At 45.1% G+C, this 27569-nt stretch overlaps 1 protein-coding gene across 2 annotated transcripts in view; it reads right to left on the reverse strand.

The window, feature by feature from the left end:
* Nucleotides 1-27569, reverse strand: part of LOC134340476 (potassium voltage-gated channel subfamily G member 2-like) — an 83287-nt gene that overhangs the window by 54526 nt on the left and 1192 nt on the right. The window contains exon 2 of one of the 2 annotated variants that reach the window (XM_063037815.1): nt 27465-27557. The gene's annotated coding sequence lies outside the window, so the exon portion shown is untranslated. Of the gene's footprint in view, nt 1-26864; nt 26913-27464; nt 27558-27569 lie in introns of those variants that run through there. The other variant, XM_063037876.1, reaches the window with a different exon arrangement.

The raw sequence follows: 27569 nt of genomic DNA on the forward strand, positions 1-27569 counted from the left end.
GGTCTGGAGTGACACGTGGGAGGAGCACATTATGGCGGTAGAGGAGCTGCTTAGATGGCTGTCTGAAGCCAGCCTGACAGTGAACCTCGCAAAAAGTGAGTTCCGCCGCGCGAAGGTCACTTATCTGGGACTTGTGGTAGGACGGGCAGCTGGTTCCGATGCAAGCTAAGGTGCGGGCTATCTCTGAAGTCCCCATCCCGTCAGACAAGAGAGCCTGGAGAAGGTTCTTGGAGATGGTGGGGTACTATCGGAAGTTTTGCAGAAGAAAAAAAAACAACTTTGCGGATAGTACCCACCCTCTTACTAAGTCCTTGCCAAAGAATGCTAAGTTGGTATGGGACGACCCTTGTTATCTGTCGGGGCGAAAACCACTGAGAAGTTACACTGATCACAAATCATTAGTGTTTTCGGCCACTATGAAGTTTGCTAAGTTGGAGCCTGGTTTTAGAGGATTATTAAAATAACACATATAAAAGGAACGGAAAATGTGATTGCTGACTGTCTGTCAGGTGTTGACAACTTAAAATTCTCTGTATTAGCCAAATAGCTGATGAACATGTATACTTGTGTGTACCTAAGAATGTATTCCTGCCTATTATTTTTACCACGGTAAAAATCCTTTGAAGGGTAGGGATGTGAGAAAAGAACCAGTTATCAGAAGATTGATGCCGATAAGAGGACAATGGGGGAACATGCAAGGTGCTAATAAGAGAGAGACGAGAGAGATTACTGAAAGGAGACACGGCTCTGAATATTGTCAGAGACCGGTGGCTTTGAACCCTGAACTGTTTGAAGTTTGATGGACAGGCGATACACCAGCAGGGGGATAAAAAGGGACAGGTTCGCTAAGGCAACCAACAGACACACGACTCCACGAGGTAACGAGACCCTGGAAGCGGTGTACCCCCACAAGTTGGTGGGAGTTTTTGAGATCTGGTCGCGGGACCAGCCATAGACGCACAGGGTAGAAAGATACGGTCGGTGGGAACCTGATGTGTGTGTCCGCCCTTGCCTGGGTGTCGGGTTCACCGCAGAAGAACGATCGTATCTGGAACGGAGGGGTCACAGTCAGTGGCCTCAGAAGACATTACAAAGGGCTCGCCCGAAAGCTAACTGCGAGGAATATCGAAGGTCTGTGTGGAATCCGTTTTGAATATTCATTCGCTTTCGCTCTCTCTCTTCTCCCCGCCCCAACAGCACGACAGTGATTACTGTGAACTGAACTGAACTTTGCATCACTTGAAACTGGTCATTTACCCCTAGACTGCGATAGAGCTTGATTGGTCCTATTATCCTAGTTCTGTGTACATGTGTGTTTTATCATTGCTAAACTGTTGCATTTATATCCTTTTGATTAGAGTACTGTGTTACTTATTTCTTTAATAAAACTTTCTTAGTTCCAGTAATCCAGACTCCAACTAAGTGGTCCATTTCTGCTGGTTTGGCAACCCAGTTATGGGGTACATAACACTTTCTACCAAGTTAATACATGTATGCAAGTCATGACAATGCCATTGCCTGTTTAACGATGTATTTCCCTTTTTGATACTCTTACTCCAAAAATACACCGTTACATTACTTTGGTTCCGTGAACTGCACTTTATTTCAATCAGTCCAATGCAACCAAAATTTTTAAACATGCAACTCATGAGTTGCAACTTAGTATAGGAAAATTTTACAAAATTGTTCTCAAAATTACTCCAGCCTGGCTAAGCAGTTGAGAGGTGAGTCAAAACAGACACTTAGATGTTATACAAGAGGATGCAGACAGTAGAATCTGGAGCAAAAAAAAATTAGCTGCTGGAGGAACTCAGCGATCAGTCAGCATCTATGGAGGGAACTGGACAGTCAATGTTTAGATTGGGATCCTTCATTTAGTCTCATACACTTAAGAAATGTGACCCACACACTCTCTATGTATTGAATATTCTGTAAGAGAGTCAGAAAATCTAACAAACAAGATACTTTAGTAAGATCCTATAAAACCCGCTGATAAGGGGGGCGCTGTTGTAGTCTGGCATACTGACCTCTACCTTGCCAAGGCACAGCAACAACTCGCCGATACCTCCTCTTATCTACCCCTCGATCATGACCCCACTAAGGAGCATCAGGCCATTGTCTCCCACACCATCACCAACATTATCAGCTCTGGGGATCTCCCATCCACTGCCACCAACCTTATAGTTCCCACACCCACACTTCCCGTTTCTACCTCCTACCCAAGATCCACAAACCTGCCTGTCCTGGCCGACCTATTGTCTCAGCTTGCTCCTGCCCCACCGAACTCGTTTCTGCATACCTCGACACTGTTTTATCCCCCCTTGTCCAATCCCTTCCCAGCTATGTTCATGACACTTCTCATGCTCTGAATTTTTTGAATAATTTTAAGTTCCCTGGCCCCCACCGCTTTATTTTCATCATGGATGTCCAGTCCCTATATACTTCCATCCCCCACAGGAAGGTCTCAAAGCTCTCCGCTTCTTTTTGGATTCCAGACCTAACCAGTTCCCCTCTACCACCACTCTCTGCCGTCTAGCAGAATTAGTCCTTACCCTTAATAATTTCTCCTTTGGCTCCTCCCACTTCCTCCAAACTAAAGATGTAGCCATGGGCACCCGTATGGGTCCCAGCTATGCCTGCCTTTTTGTTGGCTTTGTGGAACAATCCATGTTCCAAGCCTATACTGGTATCTGTCCCCCACTTTTCCTTCGCTACATTGATGGCTGCATTGGCGCTGCTTCCTGCATGCATGCAGAGCTCGTTGACTTTATTAACTTTGTCTCCAACTTTCGCCCTGCCCTCAAGTTTACCTGGTCCATTTCCGACACCTCCCTCCACTTTCTTTATCTTTCTGTCTCTATCTCTGGAGACAGCTTATCTACTGATGTCTACTATAAGCCTACGGACTCTCACAGCTACCTGGACTATTCCTCTTCCCACCCTGTCTCTTGCCAAAGTGCCACCCCCTTCTTGCAATTCTTCCGTCTCCGCCGCATCTGCTCTCAGGATGAGGCTTTTCATTCCGGGACGAAGGAGATGTTCTCCTTTTTCAAAGAAAGGGGCTTCCCTTCCTCCACCATCAACTCTGCTCTCAAACGCATCTCTCTCATTTCACTCACATCTGCTCTCACCCCATGCTCCCGCCCCCCCCCACTAAAGATAGGGTTCCCCTTGTCCTCACCTACCACCCCACCAGCCTCCAGCTCCAACATATAGTTCTCCGTAACTTCCACTACCTCCAATGGGATCCCACCACCAAGCATATCTTTCCCTCCCCCCCCCCGCTTTCCACAAGGATCACTCCCTACGCGACTCCCTTGTCCATTCGTCACCCCCCCCCCATCCCTTCCCACCAATCTCCCTCCCGGCACTTATCCTTGTAAGCAGAACAAGTGCTACACATGCCCTTACACTTCCTCCCTTACCACCATTCAGGGCCCCAGACAGTCCTTCCAGGTGAGGCGACACTTCACCTGTAAGTCGGCTGGTGTGATATACTGTGTCCAATGCTCCCGGTGCGGCCTTCTATATATTGGTGAGACCCGATGCAGACTGGGAGACCGTTTCGCTGAACGCCTACGCTCTGTCCGCGAGAGAAAGCAGGATCTCCCAGTGGCCACACATTTTAATTCCACATCCCATTCCCATTCTGATATGTCAATCCACGGCCTCCTCTACTGTCAAGATGAAGCCACACTCGGGTTGGAGGAACAACACCTTATATTCCATCTGGGTAGCCTCCAACCTGATGGCATGAACATTGATTTCTCTAACTTCTGTTAATGCCCCTCCTCCCCTTCTTACCCCACCCCTCTTTATTTATTCCTTTTTTTTCCTTCTCTCTCCTTTTTTCTCTCTCTCCCTCTCATAATAACTCCTTGCCTGCTGTTCATCTTCCTCTGGTGCTCCCCTCCCCCTTTCTTTCTCCCTAGCCCTCCCATCCCATGATCCTCCCCTTTCTCCAGCCTTATATCCCTTTTGCCAATCAACTTTCCAGCTCTTAGTTTCATCCCTCAGTCTTCTCCTATCATTTCGGACCTCCCCCTCCCCCTCTCAAATCTCTTACTATCTCTTCTTTCTTTCAGCTAGTCCTGTCGAAGGGTCTCGGCTCAAAACGTCGACTGTCCTTCTTCCTATAGATGCTGCCTGGCCTGCTGCGTTCACCAGCATTTTGTGTGTGTTACTTTAATAAATATCAGCTTACAGCGCCTTTCCCATCACTGGGAATTTTTCCTCCCACAGAGACTCTCTGACATGATTCACACTAAAGGCTGTTGCAACAATATCTGGAGTAGTTGAGCACATGATACAATTCTTAAATTGATATCAACCTATATTACATTTGCCACACACTTCTGTTACACATACCTCATATAGTAAATGCATTGTTACCTGGTATCTCATCTAACAGAATAGCATTACCAAACTGTTCACTTACCTTTTCCATTTATGAAAATACCAACCAATGACTGAGGTTGTGTTGGAATAAAGTTGATGGGTCAAATGTAAAATACATCATGACCCTTAGGAGGCCAATGGTGCCTAACGGCGACTCCTTATCTTGAATCTTCGGAAACAGCTCTATTTCTATCTTTAATATCTCTATTTTTCTTTCTCCGGGCTCCTTTGAAGACCCTGACCTGGAGTTACAGGCTGACTTTGGTTCCTTGCAGGAATGGGACCCGCCCTCGGAGTATCACGACTGGCCGCTATTCGATATGCCAAGAACGTGGCCTAGAAGACTAGCGTGCCTTCAGGGTTCCGGGATTTCATGGCTCTGGAAGCAGGTGGACTCGAGGTCGGTGCCTCCACAGGAAATTAGGGTGTCATGGGAGTACACGGAAGATCGAAAGCAGCAAGCTGGCTGCTGGCAGTGTGCCCAGAGACCCGAGTTCTTTGGGCGCAGAGCCTGGAAAAAGCAACACAACAGACTTTTAACCCCATAAATCAGCTCCCTTCCCACTGTGAAACAGGGACGTGACTTTTTCCCTTTTTAGGGAGAGAGGAAGAGAGAGCCTGTGGTAACATTGAATTACTGGGTGAACGAGTAGCCTCTGGGGTACTGCAAGTCTGTGTCTTTATTGATGCTTTGCTGCACACTTGCGTGCTCGGTGTGGAGTGCAGATGCTTTTTGCTGATGGAGGAGGGGGAGGGGGTCATTGCTTTGCTGCTGCTTGTGTGTGGGAGGGGGAGAGCGGGGGGGTTTGGGTTCTAAATTTAACTGTCATTCGTTCTTTGGGGCACTCCTCTGTTTCTGTGGATGGTTGTGAAGAAAAAGAATTTCAGGATGTATACTGTATACATTTCTCTGACATTAAATGTACCTTTGAAACCTTTGACCCCTCAATCCATCCAATTGATGTTCAGAGTGTCCTGTCCTTCCTTGCTGCAGTGTGCAGGGACAAAAAAATTCAAAGATATACAGAGTAGCAGAGCGCAGATACTCAACCCAGCCCAACCTGATGACTTGCTCCCACTCACTGCATTGCTATAGCCACAATATGCATGGTTTATCTATGTTTATATGTATTTAAATATGGTTTTACCAACATTGTATGTCATTTAACTTTATTTCAACTGATTTTAGGATCTCTGATTAGAAGGAACAATTAGGGACAGTTCAAAGACATGATCTTAATGAATTCAGTAATAGTGCGTATTGCTGAATTGGGGATAGTAACATGACCTGCCCCCCCATGTATGCTGATGTCATCACTGGTAAAACCACACCTTCTACAGCTGATTGGCTCCTTTGCTCTGCAGACATCATCCATCTTGAAGATTGTGTAATTGTTTCAGGCTCCACAATATCCATGTGAGAGTCAGTGCTCATTCTCAGTCAGATTTGCAGTCCTTGTACCCCACTTCATATTGTTCCTTCAGTCAACGGATGATTGGCATAGTTCACAACAGAAGAATAAGGAGTCGGCCATATGGAGTTTTGAGTTTCCTCTGCTGTTCATCAAGACTATGGCTCAGCATTATTTTCTACCCACGTCTCCATGTCCCTTTGATTCCATTAATACCCAGAAATCAATTGGTTTCTATTTGAGAAACATAACAACAAGCCTCCATGACCCTTTGGGGTAGAGGGTTCCAAAGGTACATCACACTCTTGAGCGATGACATTTCTTCTCATCTCAGTCCAAAGTGGCCCAGTTCTTATTCATAATCTGTACCCTCTGATCCTTGACTTGTCAATCAGGAGAATAACAATTTTGGTACTCGGTCTTATATACCCTAAAATTTTTTTATGTTTCAGTGAAATCCTAAACTCTAGAAAACACAGTCTCAAGCTACTGAACTGCTCTTCATGTGATTCCATCCCTGGAACCAGTCAATTGGAAATTCTTTGCACTCCCTCTCTGACAAGCATATCCTTTTCACAGACAAAGAGATCAAAACCGTACGCAATGTCCCAAATACAGTCTCACCTATGCAACTGTAATAAAGCTTCCTCACTCCTGCAATATATCAGATGTACATTCCCATCTCTTAATTTCTTATGCCATAGATGTTATTAAGGAAAAGGAACAGCACGATTTATTATATATCACAAAAAGATGAACCAGTAGCTCACTTCGTACTAAATTTCATTAGCACTTTGATTTTCATAAACAGAGCCAATGTCTATCAACCCTCTGGTTTTACCATCTGTGAAGCAAAAGCTCCCTAGCTACAATGAATGTTATTTCTGACAGTACTTTGAAATAAGCAGGGAGGCACTTTTAGAGAGCTCTGCTCAAGAGGACAGTGAAGAGCAGGAATTTATGAAGAGCAGCTGGCCTTCTTAAGAAACCACAGTACCATTACTGCCCAGTCAGTAACAAGCCATACAAAGTACTAGCCATCCGATGCTAAAGCACTTGAGCCTGGAATGAAAGCACAAGCCAGCCAACATTCTATTTCCTAATGATATGGATAAATTTTGGCTTAAAATACCAATTGCAACATTTCCAATTACATGGTTGCACACATCTGACAAGTAAATTCATTTTGATAAATCATGGAGCAATAAGAACATAATGACCTAAATGGCATATTCTAATTCCTACTCCAACTTCACTCCTTTTGGAGTCTATAAAAGTCAGCCAATAGCAGCTTGAAAACTTTGGTTTCCAACTCCTAGCTTTTTGGTCTTTCTCCTTCAGCAATCCACATCCAATGTCCTCTTTTGAAAAACAACTACTATCCTCTCTCCCATCCTTCTTTCTCCCCACACCACAAACCTTAGTACTAGTCTGATCGTAAACACAAAAAATTTTTACAGATGCTGGAAGTCTTTAGCAACTCACAGGAAATGCTGGAGGAACCAGCATTTGGGCCGAGACTCTTGACAAGGACTAGAAAGGAAGGGCTAAGAAGCCAGAATATGGAAGCAGGGTTGAGGGGAAGGCGTGAAAGATGGCCAATGATAGATTAGAGAGGTGAGAGGAAGGTGGGTGGGTTGGGGGGGGGGCGTGGAATGAAGCAGGAAGCTGGGAGGTGATAGGTGGAAGAAGGAATTTAATAGGAGAGGACAGAAGACCAGAGGACACACTCAGAATAGAAGGACGTCCATTTAGAATGGAGATGAAGAGGAATTTCTTTAGCCTGAGAGTGGTGAAGCTGTGGAATTCTTTGCCACAGGCAGCTGTGGAGGCTGTGTCATTGAGAATATTTAAGGCAGAGGTTGATAGATTCTTGGTTAGTCAGGGCATGAAAGGATACGGGGAGAAGGCAGGAGATGGGCCTGAGAGGGAAATGGATCAGCCATGATGAAATGGCAGGGCAGACTCGATGGGCCAAATGGCTTAATTCTGCTCCTATGTCTTATGGACCATGGAAGAAAGGGAAGGGGGAGGGGAACCAGAGGAATGTGGAGAAGAGAAGGGATAAGAAGGTAATCAGAATGAGGAATGCACAAAGAGAGAAGGGGGAGGTGTGAGTAATTACCAGAAGTTAGAGAAATCGATGTTCACGCCATCAAGTTGGACTGCATCCTCCAGCCAGACTGAAAATGAGGTGTTGCTCCTGCAACCTGAGTTTGGCCTCATCATGGCAGGAGGTCAAAATGAGAATGGGAAGTGAAATTGAAATGGGTAGACACTGGGAGCTTCTGTCTTCTATGGTGGACAGAGCAAAGGTGCTTGATGAACTAGTCCCCCAATCTGCATATAGTCTCACAAATGTAGAGGAGACACCAGGAGCACCTGCTACAATAGATGACCCCAACAGACTCATAGGTCAAGTGTTGGCTCACTTGGAGGGACTGTTGGAACCCTGAATGGTGGTGAGGGAGGAAGTGTGAGGGAAGGTATAGATATCCTGCTTCCTACTTCATCCTCCCTCCCGCACCCATCCATCTTCACCTATCACTGACATCCTTCACCCCACCTCCAAATCCTGGCTTCTGTCCCCTTTCCTTTCTGCTCCCCATGAAGAGTCTCAGCCTGAAACGTTAATTGTTTATTGCTCTCCATAGATACTGCTGGCCTTGCTGAGCTCCTCCAGCATTTTTTTGGGTGTCAACCAGACTGTGCTTTTTTTTGAGGCACAAAAAATCTCAGTGGAGCCTTGCAAGCTGGATATGTAGAACACAGCCTTACTGAAGGATTCAACTTCCAGCAATGCAATGAAGCCCTTGTGCTTTCAAACAGAATAATCAAAACATTTCACTTGCCTGCCTCTGTCCACGCCCCTCTTTCCTAGGAAGCAATAGTGCAGCGTGCATAAAATGTCGTAAAGCAAATTCTGACTGCAAAGTATCAAAAAATAAGTTTAAGCTGCACACACAAGGTTACAATGTTCTGAATAAATTATCTGCAGACAGCTGTGGGACAGATTTGGATGACAATCTGAACATTATTTCTGAGTACATTAAAGTCACGTTGTACTTCATTCAATTTATTGGCATCATTTACAAAAGGGAAATAAAATGTCCCTAGAATGCCAACCCTTGTTAAATTGATCTTTCTAATGTTCCATGACATTTGTGGTTAAATCATTGATGCTTTCTTCCCACGTTGTTCTGGCATTACTTTGCTGATTTAAGGGATCGATCCAAAAGAACAGACCATTAACCAGGTACCTGAAATATCACTCTGCCTTACACCATACACTGCACATTCCCAATTCCCCCAAGCACCTGAGCACATAACTTTAGCAAACTGTGAGTCAAAGTCAAAGCGAATGCAAGCTAAAACGTGGCCACCCAATAGACCCATGACGCATTTACCAGGTCATACATTATGTGCCACAAGTGGTCTTTTCAGGCAATGCCTGGACTCTGAGGGAAAGCTCCTTGACTTGCTCCTACATGGGATCTCTAGACTGTGCTGTAGATGAGACATGGGGTGCTTGAGGGAATGGGCACGTGTGAGTACTTTGGAAAGTCTCTCTGTGCCCTTCTTCTACAACCTGAGAATAAGACTATTAAATGGACCTCCTGTTAAATAAGATGGTGCCACGACATCACAATACATTTTTTCTCTCTTCAAATCTTTTTATTATTATTATCCAAAATTAACAAGAGTACATCGAAGTAGGCAACACTTACAATGTCTCAAGAAAAAAAACATTGTTTTAAAGATTGAAAAAATTTTGGTGACAAAAAGGAGGGGGAGAAAACCCCTACTGAGCAAGGAAAAGTGAGGGGGAAAAAACCCATTAGGTGTTCCACCCCGGAGCCATGCGTCATACAAAAAGCTTCTTTGGAAAGTCTCTCTGGGCCTTTCTTCTACAATTTGAGAATAAGACTATTGAATGGACCTCTTGTTAAATAAGATGGTGTCGTGACATCACAATATACAAACGTATTTCATTGTGGCCCTTGCACTTTATTGTCTGCCTGCATTTCACTTTCTCTGTACATGTGGCACCATAATCTGCATTCTATTAATGCTTATCCTTTGTGCTAAATTGATGCACTGAAACAGTTTCCAATGCACATGAACCCACAGTTTATCACTGCAGACATAAAATCAGTTTTCAGGACAGCAAACACACAAAGAGATGATGTCACTTGCAGTGTCCTGAGATCCTTTGAAACGCAATTGGAGGAGGTAGATGGAGACATATTTATCCTTTCCTTGCTTCAATGTAAGGTTCAAACTAGCTTTAGGAAGACCACTAGTTCAAATTTAATTATCATTCAACCATACATGAATATTCAAGAATATAGCTAAAGAAAACAGCATTCCTCCATACCAACAGTGATACACAGCATAAAGCACATATAAGATAGCAGTAAAATACAGTCACACAAAAATAATATATGGCCCAAGTCCCTGCCCTGTAAATTGATGCTGCACGTTTGTTGTCGGCAAGAACAACCCCTCAGCAATCTGCAGACCAACGCCTGCACTCAATCCAGTTCGTTTTCCACTAAGCGAGCACTGGAGAGTAGTACCGACAGAAGGGGTCAGCCCCCAGTACAGCATCAATGCTGCGCCAGATCACCTCTGACATCTTTCCATCTTGACAGCTGCAGCAGGCAAGCCTGCGGCATGAGGCCTAGTCCTCGCTACAACCAAGGTCACGCAGCTCCCCCACCATCTGTTTCTCCAATAAACAGTGTCTTGTGATCACAAGAAAGTCGTCCAAAACAATCACACACTGTTAAGACTGCACACCACTTCATGAGCTAACCCTGATGCCTTTCTGTAGCAGGCAGCAAAACAGTCTGCACCAAGTCCAGCTCCTCTGCTAACAAGGAATGTGCTGATAGGGTAAACCTGCAGAACTGAAGTTCTTAATGTCCAGCGTTGTCTTGCCAACATTGACAAAAACACCCTTGGTTAGGCCTGGAGAGGCCAGTGCATCTGAGTGCACCACCATCTTAATGAAACTATCATCACAGTACCTCAGAAAAACCAAGGTATCGTGACTTAATGAGTACCCCCTGTTGGTTCCAATGTCCATCAGCATGTAGAGCTCTGAGAGTTTGGTTATGGCATGCATTCACTTCAGCCTCCATTGCAACTCATCTACCACCTAAACAGGTCTATGACAAAAGCCATTTCCCTTGTCCTATATTTATCTCTGGAGCATCAGACAATTGCTTATTGAGTATAGCTCTGTTTTTAACACTATTATTACAAGTAAACTCATTTTCAAACTCCCAGACCTAGGACATCACTTTGTTTCTGGATCCTTGACTTATGACCAACGAACTTCAATCAGTAAGGACAGGCAGCAACATTTCTGTCATGATTATGTGTAACACTCTTGCCCCACAAGGCTGCATCCTTAGCCTCTATTCTATTCCCTGTACAATCATGACTGCATGGCCATAACCTGCTCCAGCTCCATCTATCGGTTTGTAGATGATGGTACTATGGTGGGCCGTTAACTCAATAATGATGATGAATTGGAATAATGATGGGGAAGGAGATAGAGAACCTCATGTCATGGCAACAACTTCTCCATCAATGTCAGCAACACAAAAACACAAGAGTTTCTGTCGTAGATTCCTCCCTGATGGGAATGGGACAAACAGTCCATGAACAGGGTGTGCGGGATCCTTCATGATATAACTGGTCTTTTTCCAGCACCTTTCTATATATATGATCCAGCTGGTGGCGTAGTGGCATTGTGGCATCGGTAAGGTCCCGAGTTCGAATCCAGCCGGCTCTCCTGCATGCTTCCCATCCATGCTGGGCTATGAGCTGGTGATCTCTTTGGAAACTCACCTGGCAGAAGACAATGACAAACCACTGCTGTAACTTGCCTCGTACATGGTTCCTCACTACGTCAGAGGGACGTGGAGGGAAATCGTCCGCTAACCGGAGAAACTCCAGATGCGACGTACCTTTCCTTTCCTTTTCTGTATATACCTCTTTGATGGCGATTAGGCTGGTGCCCATGATGCATGGAGCAGTTTTGACGACCCATTTTAGAGCCTGCCTTCCTGCCTGCTACAGTGCAGTTTCTGTACCACAAGATATTGCAATACGTTAAGATGCTCTCTACTGGCAATCTGTAGAAGGATTGTGTACAGACATGCATAGTCCAGCTCTCTTCAGCCTCCTCAGGCGATGGAGGTGTTAGTGAGTGTTCCTTATTGTGTTGAATGTGTTTAGGGACCATGAGAGGTTGTGCGAGATGTGCTCTCCCAGGATTTCAAATTTGCTCACAGTCCCCGCTGCTGTGCCATCAATGTAAAGAAGTGTGGGAGTGGTACAAGTATTCCTTAAGTTGATAACCATCTCCTTTGTCTTGGTGACATTGAGGAAGTGGTTATTTGTCTGGCATCAGGCTTTGAGCTCTTCCGTCTCCTCTCTGTTTGCATCTCATCGTTGTTGGTGATGAGCCCTACTAATGTCATCGACAGATCTGACAATGTGATTACTCAGGTGTGTAGCTTGCAGTCATGTGTGAGCAGAGTGTATAGCAATGGGCTCAGCACACAACCCTGGGGGGGGGGGGACACCCAGTTGAGAATGATGGGGAAGGAGAAACGATTGTGCACCCTGACTATCGGAAGGCTGTTGGTTAGCAAGTCCAACACCCCGTTGCACAGTTCTGTATTTAGATGAGGAGTAGGCATTTAGTCAGCAAACTCTGTGGGGCAATATTATTGAATGCTGAACTAAAATCCATGGACAGCATTCTGACTCAAATCCCCTTGTTTTCCAGGTGTGCCAGGGCCAGGTGTATGACAGATGCTATGGCTTTTCGTGAATGGAGCAAAGGTGCTCGATAAAGTGGTCCTCCAATCTACATCAGGTCTCACTGGAGGAAGCCGTATTGGGAGCACCTGATATAGTAGACGGCCCTAACAGATTCAAAGGTGAAGTGTGCCTCAACTGGAAGGGCTGTCTGGGGTCCTGAATGAAGGTGAGGGAGGAGGTGGATAGGCAGCTGAAGCACTTCTTCCACTGGCAGGGATAAGTGCCGGGAGGGAGCTTAGTGGGGAAGAATGAACGGACAAGTGAATCACGGAAAGAATGAATCCTGCAGAAAGCGAAGAGGGAAAGAGGCATTTGGTGGTAGGATCCCATTGAAAATGGCAAAAATTGTGGAGGATGATGTGTTGGGTGCAAAGGCTCATGGGGTGGTAGGTGAGGACAAGAGGAACTGTATCCCTGTTATGACAGCAGGAAGATGGGATTAGGGTGGATGTCTGGGAATTGGAGATATGAGTGAGGGCAGCATCAATGGTGGAGGAAGGAAAACCCCTTTCATTGAAGGAGGAGGACATCTCTGATGTCCTGAAAAGGGAAGCCTCTACCTGGGAACAGATGTGGTGGAGACAAAGGATACTACAGAGGCTAGTGCCCACGATGGAGCTGACTAAGCTTACAACTGTCTGAAGCTTATTTCGATCTTGTGCAGTAGCCCCCACCACCCCCCCCGTTCGTCCATCATCGTCGTCGATGAAGACCTTGACACCATTGACGGTGTCGAGACTAGTGCATGATTTGGATTTAAGTGAGGGAGAGTTGCGCAGCGTCAGCCTCACTCTCTCTTCCCAATTCCCATCTGGATCCAGTGGCAAGACAAGAGTCGAGACGGCTGGAGATGGGACGAGGCGCAGTGGATGTTCAGGACATCTCCTGTGTCTTGTCCTGCTCTACACGTTCCACGACGCTTGCAGAGACTGCCTTCTTGACCGTTGAACCTTCCACTGGTCTCGTCTGCTCAATCTGCTGGAGACTGTCTTCACATGCTGGGATAGACATCTCCCTACCTCACCCGAGGGTTTGAGACCTGTCGGCTACCCTCACCTGGTTTAGCCGGCTTGTCAAAGCCGTTGCCCAGGGTGTGGCCACTGTCACATGCAAACAGCTACGGGGAGTCACAGGTGAGAGCTGAGTCCCCACCTATCATACCAGACAATGACGTAGCCAATAAGAATGCTCTCCACAGTACATCTGTAGAAATTTGTGAGTGTCTTTATTGACATCCCAAGTCTCCTTAAACTTTTAAAGAAATATAGCTGCTGTCGTGCCTTCTTTATAGTTGCATATGTTAGGTCCAGGACAGATCCTCAGAGATACTGATACCCACGAACTTGAAGATGCTCACTCTTCCCACTTTTGATCCTTTATGAGGACTGTGTGTGTACCTTCATCTTACCCTTTTTGAAGTCCACAATCAATCTGGTCTTACTGACGTTGAGTGTAAGGTTGCTGCTGAATCACTCAACCAGCTGATATATGTTGCTCCTGTAAGCCTTCTTGTCACCATCTGAAATTCTGCCATCAATAGTTGCATTATCAGCAAATTTGTAAATGGCACTTGAGCTGTGCCTAGACACACGGTCATGGATGTAAAGACGTAGAGCAGTGGGCCAAGCACACGTCCATGAGGTGTGCCAGTGTTGATTGTCAGTGAGGTAGGTGGAGATGTTATTTCTGACCCAAGCAGACTGTGGTCTTCCAGTTAGGTAGTTGAGGATCCAATTGCAGAGGGAGCTACAGAGACCCAGGTTCTGGAGCTTTTCGTTCAGAACTGTAGGAATGACGGGCTATAAACACTGAGCTATAGTCAATAAATGCCATCCTGGCATTGGTATTTGTACTGATCGGGAAGATTAGAGCCCTCAGGACTACTCCAACAACAACAGACCTGAATGCCACCCAGTCATAAAACTAGCAACCCAGACTCTACAACCTTCACACAAGAACATGATTCAAACTTGCAAAACTGTATTCAAGCAATACACATCAAAGTTGCTGGTGAACGCAGCAGGCCAGGCAGCATCTCTAGGAAGAGGTACAGTTGACGTTTCAGGCTGAGACCCTTCGTCAGGACTAACTGAAGGAAGAGCCCGCTCTGGTTTTCTGCCTGCTCTGGATCTCTTTATTGCTATCTGCTGATGGGACATCAACCGTCTCGACTTCACCGCACCTTGTTCCCATTCCAACCTTACTCCTTCCGAACACTCTGCTCTCTACTCCCTCCGCTCTAATCCTAACCTTACTATTAAACCCGCCAATAAGGGGGGTGCTGTTGTAGTCTGGCATACTGACCTCTACCTTGCCGAGGCACAGCGACAACTCGCGGATGCCCCCTCTTATTTACCCCTCGATCGTGACCCCACTAAGGAGCACCAGGCCATTGTCTCCCACACCATCACTGACTTTATCCGCTCAGGAGAGCTCCCATCCACTGCTACCAACCTTATAGTTCCCACATCTCGCACTTCTCGTTTCTACCTCCTATCCAAGATCCACAAACCTGCCTGTCCTGGCCGACCTATTGTCTCAGCTTGCTCCTGCCCCACCGAACTCGTTTCTGCATACCTCGACACAGTTTTATCCCCCCTTGTTCAATCCCTTCCTACCTATGTTCGTGACACTTCTCACGCTCTTAAACTTTTTGATGATTTTAAGTTCCCTGGCCCCCACCACTTTACTTTCACCATGGCTGTCCAGCCCCTATATACTTCCAACCCCCATCAGGAAGGTCTCAAAGCTCTACGTTTCTTTTTGGATTCCAGACCTAATCAGTTCCCCTCTACCACCACTCTGCTCCATCTAGTGGAATTAGTCCTTACTCTTAATAATTTCTCCTTTGGCTCCTCCCACTTCCTCCAAACTAAAGGTGTAGCTATGGGCACCCGTATGGGTCCTAGCTTTGCCTGCCTTTTCGTTGGGTTTGTGGAACAATCTATGTTCCAAACCTATCCTGGTATCTGTCCCCCACTTTTCCTTCGCTACATCGGACGACTGCATTGGTGCTGCTTCCTGCACGCACGCTGAGCTCGTTGACTTCATTAACTTTGCCTCCAACTTTCACCCTGCCCTCAAGTTTACCTGGTCCATTTCCAACACCTCCCTCCCCTTTCTAGATCTTTTGTCTCTATCTCTGGAGACAGCTTATCTACTGATGTCCACTATAAGCCTACTGACTCTCACAGCTATCTGGACTACTTCTCTTCTCACCCTGTCTCTTGCAGAAACGCCATCCCCTTCTCGCAATTCCTCCGTCTCCGCCTCATCTGCTCTCAGGATGAGGCTTTTCATTCCAGGACGAAGGAGATGTCCTCCTTTTTTAAAGAAAGGGGCTTCCCTTCCTCCACCATCAACTCTGCTGTCAAACGCATCTCCCCCATTTCACGCACATCTGCTCTCACTCCATCCTCCCGCCACCCCACTAGGAATAGGGTTCCCCTGGTCCTCACCTACCACCCCACTAGCCTCTGGGTCCAACATATTATTCTCCGTAACTTCCGCCACCTCCAACGGGATCTCACCACTAAGCACATCTTTCCCTCCCCCGCCCCTGCTCTCTGCTTTCCACAGGGATCACTCCCTACGCGACTCCCTTGTCCATTCGCCCCCCCCCCATCCCTCCCCACTGATCCTCCTGGCACTTATCCTTGTAAGCGGAACAAGTGCTACACATGCCCTTACACTTCCTCCCTTACCACCATTCAGGGTCCCAGACAGTCCTTCCAGGTGAGGCAACACTTCACCTGTGATTCAGCTGGGGTGACATACTGTGTCCGGTGCTCCCGATGTGGCCGTCTATATATTGACGAGACCCGACGCAGACTGGGAGATTGTTTTGCTGAACACCTAGGCTCTGTCCGCCAGAGAAAGCAGGATCTCCCAGTGGCCACACATTCTAATTCGACATCCCATTCCCATTCTGATATGTCTATCCACGGCCTCTTCTACTGTCAAGATGAAGCCACACTCAGGTTGGAGGAACAACACCTTATATTCCCTCTGGGTAGCCTCCAACCTGATGGCATGAACATTGACTTCTCTAACTTCCGCTAATATCCCACTTCCCCCTCATACCCCATCCGTTATTTATTTATATACACACATTCTTTCTCTCTCTCTCCTTTTTCTCCCTCTGTCCCTTTTACTATACCCCTTGCCCATCCTCTGGGATTTTCCCCCCTCCCCCTTTTCCTTCTCCCTGGGCCTCCTGTCCCATGATCGTCTCATACCCCTTTTGCCTATCACCTGTCCAGCTCTTGGCTCCATCCCTCCCCCTCCTGTCTTCTCCTATCATTTTGGATCTCCCCCTCCCACTTTCAAATCTCTTACTAGCTCTTCCTTCAGTTAGTCCTGACGAAGGGTCTCGGCCCGAAACGTCGACTGTACCTCTTCCTAGAGATGCTGCCTGGCCTGCTGCATTCACCAGCAACTTTGGTGTGTGTTGCTTGAAATTCCAGCATCTGCAGAAGCATTCCTCATGTTTGCGTTTTTAAAAAAACTGTATTCATTTATTATACACATACACACACACATACACGAGTCTTCTCTGATATAAACCCTCTGTCTGTGTTTTCATGGTTATCTGCTATGCTATTCCTACATCTCAAAGAAAGAGCAGCCACTGATTGAGAACTTGCAAACTACCAAGACTGCTCATGAGCAAAACACAGCATTATTACATTATCCATAATTTTAATCAGGGCCAGAATCATTGAAGATGGCCTGTCGCAGACTCAATTGTTTGGGGATTTAACAAAAAATTTGCAACGGTAATGACATTGATAAACGAGAGAGAAATCAAAACCTTCTTCAGCACACTTTAAAAAAATCAACTTAGCAACTCTCAGATAATGATTAATCATTTTTCCTCTTCCCTGCAATGATCCCTTACCACAATGATAGCATTACAATTTTTTTTAAAAAGCCTAAATGTAAAAGAGCAATTCCCAATACAAATATCATCCTCGAATATCCCACACAGCCCAGTCAGATTCATTAACTTCCTTTGCCTACTGGAGTTAATGAGCTTATTTCAAATGTCTTGTACATTAACCATTCACTGCTGCCTGCCGAGGTCATTCTATCGCTGCATGTATTTTCAGTAAGTGCTTCTAATGCACAAGGCAGCTTCCTAACTGCGCTATTGATTCACTCTGCTATGTCCTTCTTTCAAGTTAGTTCCAGGAAAATATGTCTCAGGACAATGTGTATGATTTCAAACAGGAAGGGAGTGTTTAATGGCTCCACAGGTAATTTAACACACAAGAAATTGTCAAATAGACTCCAAATCTTAGTCCTTCTTCTAACTCAGTGCTTTCCAACCTGGGGTCCACGAACCCAATACTTAATGGTATTGGTCCATGGGCATAAAATGGTTGTGAACTCCTGTTCTAACTGAAAAAGTAAGTTTACCATCTCACTGGGATGGTCAGGAAATCTCCTTGAACACAGCTGAGGAACCCAGGAGAAAGGGAGATATAAGAGACTGCAGATGCTGGAATCACGACAAACTGCTGGCGGAATTCAAGCAGGAAGGCAGTGTTTATGGAGGGAAAGTGACAGAGAATATTACAGGTCAACACTGTTTACTTGGACTCAAACAGTATTTCTTTGCATCCTAATCTTAATACCCCATGAGTTCCTCACTTAGTGAATTAGTGAAATGTTCTCGTTATGTTAACTCCCAGAGCCCTGTGAATTTTGGAATGTCCTCCTGGGCCAGCTTTAGGACCTGTGATTACTTCCTAATGTAAATAGGCTGGACTTACTAACAAGGGGTTTAGCAATGCTACAACTTGGGCAAGTAATAAAGTTGAGCAGTAATAGGGAGACACAGAAAGATGGGTAAAAAGGACAAATCTGAAGAGATGACATTTGATTTGGGATCTACAAAGTGAACCATTGTGGGAGAACCAGCAGAGAGCTAGCATAAACTTGGCTTGGTGTACATAACTTATGTCTCAAAGGCAACAGGGCAAATTGAAAATGGGTCTGTGAAAATTTAAAAAAGAATGCAACTCAAAAGGCACAGAAATCACACCAGTTTTTTTTAGACAAAACTCTGACTGGGACCTTGACTGAAATAATTTACCTGGAACTGCATAAAATGGCAATGAGACTATAAGACAAAGTGGACATTTGGAAATTCCATCAGTACTACAACACTAAGTTGAAGCATATAATTGGTGAGTCAGAGTATTGTGAACAGATATGGTCAGCCTGTTAGGGAAGACATCATTAAACTAGAGAAAAACTTCAGTGAAGATTTAAACCAGCGGTCCCCAGCCACCGGGCCATGAGGAAATGATATGAGTCAGCTGCACCTTTCCTCATTCCCTGCCACTGTTACATGCTCAAGGAGATGGGGCTGTGTTTTTTTTTGTGAGAATGATGTAATGGTCTTTTGGAGGTCACCTGATGTGATTTTCCCGCCGATGTGAGGTCACGTGATGACATTTAACCCATGACTATATAAGGGTTGACCCAGGTGACGCAGTGGGTTTTTGAGTTTGTAGATTTCCAGGTAGAATGTGTTGTATCTCCGTTTCTGTTGCGTGTTTGTTTTTTGTGACGCAGTTTCATTTTTAAAACGGAGTGTGCATTCTGTTGCAAGATACCATATTATCGAACTGCAAATTTTTGCTAGATGTGTTGATTTATTCAATTCCAACATTAGAAGGAAGAGTGAAGAATTTATTGAAGTGCAGGATCGAGGGATAGAGAGGAGTGGCATCGTTGGTGGCAGTTTAATAAAGGATCAACCTTATTGAGTCTTCGTTGGAGTAGCAACCTGCATCAGAGATATCTCTTGCCAAAAAGAGCAAGGAGTTCATGCAAAAAGGTGCTCTCTCTCTAAAGGAATTTAAGGTCAGTTGATTTAAACTGTTTATTTTCGGCATCGTGAATCCTGTGGACAGAACCAGCAGTAAAGTTGCGTCTGTGAAGAAATCCTTCTCCAGAGAAGTCTCTCCCAATTGAACTTGTAAATCTGTTGGACTTTCGAAGTTATCACTTTAAGAACTATATCTGACTGCATCGCTTTAAGAACTGTTTTCGCATTTAATGCTTTAAGAACCAGAGCCGAGTGGCGAGTTGGTGAACGGCTGCATATCTGTTAACTTCCGGTTAAAGTTCTTGTTTGTTTTTTTTTTCCTTATCATTTATCCGTGTTTAATAAATGTTTGGTTATTTTTATATAACCTGTCTCAGTTGATATTCATTGTTGCCGTTTACCTAACACCACGCACTGTTGAACTTGAACATAGGGTCGCCAACTGTCCCGTATATGCCGGGACATCCTATAAATTGGGCTAAATTAGTTTCTCCCATACGGGACCGCCTTTGTCCCGTATTTCCCCCGCTAAGGTAGAGCGTTCCTATGAAACCTTTCATGCCAAAATGGAGTGAAACGAAGAAGCAATTACCATTAATTTATATGGGACAAATTTTTGAGCATTCCCAGATCCAAAAAGTAACCTACCAATACATACCAAATAACACATAAAACCGAAAATAAATAACACTAACATATAGTAAAAGCAGGAATGATATGATAAATACACAGCCTAGATAAAGTACAAGTAATGTATGTACAGTATAGTCCGGAAGATGAAGGCAAAACCAATCTGTGGGGGGGGGGAAATCGGCATGTACGCGAATACGCACATTACATGCGCACGTCACGCATGCACACACAGGTGCCCGCGCAAGGCTTCATGGTCATGGCAGGCTTTCCTGGGGTAAAGAGCCCGGGATTTGACTGCTACTTTTGTCCCTTATTTGTGAGTGAGAAAGTTGGCAACCCTAACTGTAAAAGACATCATGTGGAGGTGAGTTTAACCCTATTTGAACACCCACCCCCCCACTCCCGGTCGGCCGGTCCGCAAGAATATTGTCAATATTAAACCGGTCCGCGGTGCAAAAAAGGTTGGGGACCCCTGATTTAAACAGATGCTGCTAGGGCTTGAAGGTTTGAGCTATTGGGAGAGGTTGAACAGGCTAGGACTATATTTCTTGGGATGTAGGAAGCTAGCTAGTAAGCACTGCAGTTGTCATGGGTGAGTTTGGTCAAAAGGCCTATTTCCATGCTGTATTACTCCATGGCTTTTTTTCTAAGTTCCTGATGCAAATAAACTGCAAAAAAGTTGCTATTCCTTTCTTTCCTCTGCTTGTTAAGCTGACTATTTGTGAGTAAATTGATGTTGGGCAACACAATGATGCGGTGAGCAGACTGTTGTCTTGTACCTCCAGTTACCCAGATTTAACCCTGGCTGCTGGTGCTGTCTGTGTGACATTTACGTATTTTCCCTAGTGCGATTTCTCCAGGTTCTCAGGTTTCCTCCCATATCTACGTGAATTGACTGGTTAATTGGCCGCTAAATGGTTCCCTGTGTGTAGTGAGAGGATAGTTACAGGGAATGTGAGGAGAATGGATTACAGGGCAAATTGCTGGGGAAGGGATTGCTTGTGTGAATCCACATAGACTCTGATGGGTCGTCGCCCTATTCTATGTTGTAAGGAATTATGTTATGAGTACACGATCAGCTGCATGGTTGTGTGTTTCCCTCAAGCCTGGACGTACCGTATATCTCAGCCTACATGTAGCTCACAGGCTTACAACGAACTGCCAACACAGGTTGAAACTCTCATGTGTCACCCTTGGGATCAATGTCAGATCACAGAAATTTACCTGATCATCTTCTGAGTAAGAGAACTATCCCTTTTAAGCAGGTGGGAGACTGTGAGTAATAGAAACTGGAGGGCTTTGAGAACTGTCCGTAACCCAAAGTTTCCCTAAATCGGAAATGCAGCTGAGACGGCAAAAGATGCACCGATGGGTTAATTAGCTACAGATTGAGAAAGAGAAAGCCCTTAACTCCGAGTGGAGTCATCAGGACACCGTCATGATGGAATTTTTCTTTTTAGCAGGCTTTCTTATTTTTACGAGGCCGAGTTGCTAGCTCGATGCTCAACCCAGCACGGATGGAAAGCGTGCCTGGGCAGCCGACTGGATTCAAACTCGGGAGCCTTCGCTCCGAAGTCCGGCGCTGATGCCACTACACCACCAGCCGGCCAGCTACAGATTAGTAATTAGTTAATTATTTTAGATCTTAATTACAGCTAGTTAATTAGTACAGATACATACGACAGATGTAAAACACACTGGACTACAAATTGCCGAACCAGAGCCCCAACCTATGCTAATCCTCTTTCTGTAATTTTGAGCACAACATTTTGGCGAGGATGACAAGATTCATATAGGATTTGTTGGAGTTATAAAGGTACCCCTAAAGTCTCTCTATTCTACAACTCTCCTCAAGAGTCCCATGTACATCCTGCACTGGTTTAGCATTCCAAAGTACATCATTTCACACTTGTTTTAGTTAGATTTCCATCTGCTATTCCCTTCCCCATTTGATTTAAATTCTGTGGTCACTTTAGACCATAAGACCATAAGACGTAGGAGCAGAATTAGGCCATCTGGCCCATCAAGTCTGCTCCGCCATTCAATCATGGCTGATCCTTTATTTTTCCTCCTCCACAACCCCAGTTCCTGGCCTTCTTCCTTTGATGTCATGTCCAATCAAGAACCTATCAATCTCTGCCTTAAATACACCCAAAGTCCTGGCCTCCACAGCTGCATGTAGCAACAAATTCCAAAAATTCACCACCCTTTGGCTGAAGAAATTTCTCTGCACTCTGTTTTGAAAGGGCGCCCCTCTATCCTGAAGCATTGCCCTCTTGTCCTAGACCCTCCCACCACGGGAAATATCCTTTCCACATCAACTCTGTCTAGGCCTTACAACATTCAAAAGGTTTCAAAGAGATCCCACCCTCATCCTTCTGAATTCCAGTGAGTTCAGATCCAGAGCCATCAAACATTCCTCATATGATAACCCTTTCATTCCTGGAATCATCCTTGTGAATCTCCACTGGACCTTCTCCAATGCCAGCACATCTTTTCTAAGATGAGGAGCCCAAAACTGTTCATCCAATACTCAAGGTGAGGCCACACCAGTGCCTTAAAAAAGCCTCAGCATCACATCCTTGCTCTTGTATTCTAGACCTCTTGAAATGAATGCTAACATGGCATCTGCCTTCCTTACCACCAACTCAACCTGCAAGTTAACCTTCAGGGTGTTCTGCACAAGGACTCCCAAGTCCCTTTGCATCTCAGATTTTTGGACTTTCTCCTCATTTAGAAAATAGACCGCATATTTATTTGTACTACCAAAGTGCATGGCCATGCATTTTCCAACATCGTGTTTCATTTGTCACTTTCTTGCCCATTCTCCTAATCTAAGTCCTTCTGCATCGTACCTGTTTCCCCAACGCTACCTGCCCCTCCACCAATCTTTGTATCATCTTTAGACAACCTTCTTCACTGCCCAACACAAGAGGAATGTCGATGTCATCCACAAACTTACTAATTAGTTATACCAATGCACAAGAAGAACAGCCTCAACAACTTACACCCAGTGGCACTCACATCCACTCTGATGAATTTCTTTGAGAGGTTAATCATGGCTAAAATCAATTCCCGCCTAAGGATTGTGACGAGAATACACATAAAATTAAGATGTTTGCTGGCCTGGGTTAGCATCAGTGACATCAGCAAGTGGTCTGCCACCTGTCCTCAGGGGAAGGAGAGATAAGGAACAATGGAGCAGCGTCTGGAGATGTGTAATGAAGGGACGGGGGAGAGAGAGCTGTCTGGAGCGGCTCCCCCCTTTGAACCCTGAACTGTTTGAAGTGATGGACAAGCGATACCCCAGCAGGGGGATAAAAAGGGACAGGTTCGCTAAGGCAGGACACACACGACACCCGAGGTAACGAGACCCTGGAAGCGGTGCGCCTCTCACGAGTCGGTGGGAAGTACCGGACCTTAAATGCACAGGGTGGAAAGGTACGATCAGTGGGAACCCGGTGTGTGTCCACCCTCGCTTGGGTGCTGGGTTCACTGTAGAGGATCGACCGCATCTGGAGGAGGGGTCACAGTCGGTGACCTCAGGTGACATCACCAAGGACCTGCCCGAAAGCTGCTTGTGAGCAATATCGCTGGTCTGTGAGTGGAAGCCGTGTCTGAATGATCGGTCGTTCCCGTTCTCTCTCTCTCTCTCCCCCCACGTTGTCCATCGCCATGGCAACGATTACTGCGAACTGAACTAAATTGGACTGAACTTTTGTGTCACTTTGAAATTTGGTCATTTACCTCTAGACAACGATAGAGCTTGATTGATGCTGTTATCTTAATTCTGTGCACATGTGTGTTTATCATTGCTGAACTGTTGCATTTATTATCCTTTTGATTACTGTGTTGCTTGTTTCTTTAATAAAACTTTCTTAGTTCTCGTAATCCAGACTCCAACTGAGTGATCCATTTCTGCTGGTTTGGCAACCCAGTTACGGGGTACGTAACAGGATCTAGGCTCACTGCAATTTTCTTATTGCCGCAGTAGGTATACAGTGCATGAAATCTCATTGGACTTCTACGTGGGCTTGGATCACTGGGATAGTAATAATATTTATGTTAGGCTGCTGTTTATTGACCACAGCTCAGTGTTCAACACAATCATAGCCTCAGTTCGAATCAAAAAGCTCCAAACCCTGGGCCTCTGGACATCACTCTGCAACTTCCTTGACTTCCTCACTGGAAAACCACAATCTGTATGGATTGGAAATAACATCTCCTCCCTGATGACAATCAACACTGTGCATCTCAAGGATGTGTGCCTGGCCCACTGCTCTACTCTGTCCACACCCACAACTGTGTTGCTGGGCACAGCTTAAATGGCTCTATAAATTTGCCGATGTCACAACTATTGTTGGCAGAATTTCAGATGGTGACGAGGCCGCATACAGGAGCAAGGTAGATCAGCTGGTTGAGTGGTGTCACAGCAACAATCTTGCACTCAATGTAGGTAAGAACAAGGAATTAATTGTGGACTTCAGGAAGGGTAGCAAGTAGAGTCTTCATCAAAGGATCTGCAGTGGAAAGGGTGATTATTTTCAAGTTCCCGGGTGTCAACATCTCTGAAGATCTATCCTGGGCCCAACATATCAATGCAGCTACAAAGAAGGCATGACCATAGCTATATTTCATTCGGAGTTTGAGGAGAATAGGCATGTCACCAAAGACACTACTAACTTTCTACACATGTACCGTGAAGAGCCTAACTGATTACAATATCATCCGATACGAAGGGGCCACTGCACAGGATCATAAAAAGCTGCAGAAAGTTGTAAACTCAGCCAGCTCCATCAAGGGCACTAGCCTACTCAGCATCCTAGACATCTTCAAAAGGCAATGCCTCAAAAAAAGGTGGCACCTATCACCCAGGACATAAACTCTTCTCGTTGCTACCAAAGAGGAGGTACAGAAGCCTTAAGACGCACACTTAACATTTCAGGAGCAGCTTTTTCCCCTCTGCCATTAGACACCTTAATGGACAATGAACCTATGAACAGTACTTTTCCCCTCTCTTTTGCACTACTGATTTATTTTAAAAAAATATATACTTATTATAATTTATAGTTCTTATTACTATGTATTGCAATATACAGCTGCAGCAAAGCAACAAATTTTATGATATATACCGGTGATAATTAAACCTAGTTCTGATATGCCACCTACATTCTCATCCACAGTTAATATATGCAACAAACAATAGGGTCCCTAGCACCAGTCCCTTCTGTACACCACTGGCCACAGCTCCAATCTGACAAACAACCCTCCACTACTACACTCCAACATCTTCCACCAGACCAATTTTGCATTCAGTTGGCTAGCTCACCTGGATCTCATATGACCTGGGCCAAGCCATCATGTGGGACCTTGTCAAAAGCCTCCGTAAAGTCCATGCAGACAATGCCCGCAGTAGTGAGTAATCAGGTTCAAGAGGATCCTTAAGAATGCAAGCCGACAAGTATTTGAGATTGACGTGTGAGCTTGCGCGAAGAAAAGATTTGCTGCAATGTAGGACAAATTAGGTTCTTTTTCCAAAGACCTGATGTGGACGGACCGCCCAAAAAAGCCACTTCCTGCGTTGTAAGATTGCTTGATTCCACATCTTTGCCTAAACACTAGCGACTCTGAATGGGGGAAAGGGAAGTGGGTGTCCTAGGTTATAAAGACAGTAACAGGCATACTCAAAATCTGCAATCATTGCAGATTAGAGCAGATTTGGATGTTCGTAACATGAAGATCCTGCATATAGATCTGCAATCAAGAGGGTTATGATGTTTACATGAAGTGATTACTTAATCCAAGCTCATGTGTGTATTACCTTAGGTATCACAAAATGTCTAATACTAGCAATATTGGATGAAATTGTTTTCTATGCACCGATTCACTCCCAGAACATGACAACAACGCACGGTTGGAAAGAACTAGTCTGATCTACTGCACTTACAATATACAACAAAAACTGCTCAAGAGAAAAACATACTAAACAGAATGCCAGTCGAAGGAAAATTTCCATAGTACCTTTCATAATCTCAGAATGCCACTGCCAAAGGAAGCACTTACTAAGCAAAAGCCATTGTTATTAAAGTTGGAAATATGATTGGAACAATGAACAATACAAATGTCATACAACATTATAGAGATGCAATATGCATTGCAAAACCAACAGCCTCCACATTCACAGTGCTTTTGTATATTATGCAAACTGCCAAATTGATCTTTTACACAGAACAAACAGACATCTATTTCAATTGGATTTGTATTTTGTTTTAAACTGAGAGCTCAAAGTTCCAAGTAAATAGGATTCTAATTTAGTAAAATGTTGCAATAAATTATTTGCATAAACCTTTTACAGAACTGAAGATACCGGTGCCAGGCAGGACTTCAAATGGTAACCCTATAGGATACCGGAACAGAGCTCCCAACTCACAAATTCATGATAAAATGAAGAGCTCAAGGTAAACAAGTAAAACCCTGATAGGGAATCCCAAACAATAACACACAACCATATTCCTAATGCAGAAATACATCAGAAAGCCAAAGGCAGCATACCAACCCACAAACTATACAGTATCCAGAATGCCAACCTACAATCACATACACCAACACAGAACGCCAATGTACAAATGAAATCTAATAAACACCGCGCAATCATCCCCAAGCAGAAACAAGTGCAGGATCCCAAATAATACGATGTGTGATGTAGATATAATTGAATGTTGTTTGATATTACAAACCTTCGCTTGCTCTGATCGGCTGAGAGAGTCAAGGTACGAGCGCGCACTCAGAATACAATGCATTAAATAAAAGGACTGGTACAAACTGCAAGAACAATCTCACTTGAGCCAAACCAGTTAGTTCGCCTATTCACGAGGCGTTCAGCGAGCACAGATCGCCGAGTTCGAAACCACTGCGTTGGAGAGGGCGTCTCATTTGGAGAAGTATACGATTAGATCCCCGAGTTTTGACGGGAGAGGCGTGTCGTTCCCTTATATAGAAACAGGAGCACACGAGATTTCGGATAACTACTCCCCGTGTTAAATAAGTTCTATTCAATGAAAATCATATTTCAAAAGAAATCCCTGGCAGTTTAAGTGGACACAGTCCGGCGTCTATTGAAGCACTCGCCCTTCTTTCGCAGGCTGAGGGAGATATATTGAAGTTAATTTCAATCCCGATTTATTTTCTCTTCTTCACTCTCTAACCGAGTGGTGCATGAAGCGCTCTCTCGTTGCTGCGCTCGGAGTGAAGTTGACCTCCAGCGCCCCCCCCCCACCCCGGTACCAGCTCGTTCAACGCCCCCTGTGACCTGTTGCCCCGGATTCCCACAGCCTTACCTGTTGCTTCAGTCGAACGTGGCGCTCACACATGGTTTCCATTGCGTACAGCGACCGTTCTTTGCCCAGGTCTCACCCCTCTCCACGAGCCAGCTGAGCAAGAAA

The sequence above is a fragment of the Mobula hypostoma genome, chromosome 1 (assembly GCF_963921235.1).
Source record: "Mobula hypostoma chromosome 1, sMobHyp1.1, whole genome shotgun sequence".
NCBI classification, from domain to species: Eukaryota; Metazoa; Chordata; class Chondrichthyes; order Myliobatiformes; family Myliobatidae; genus Mobula; species Mobula hypostoma.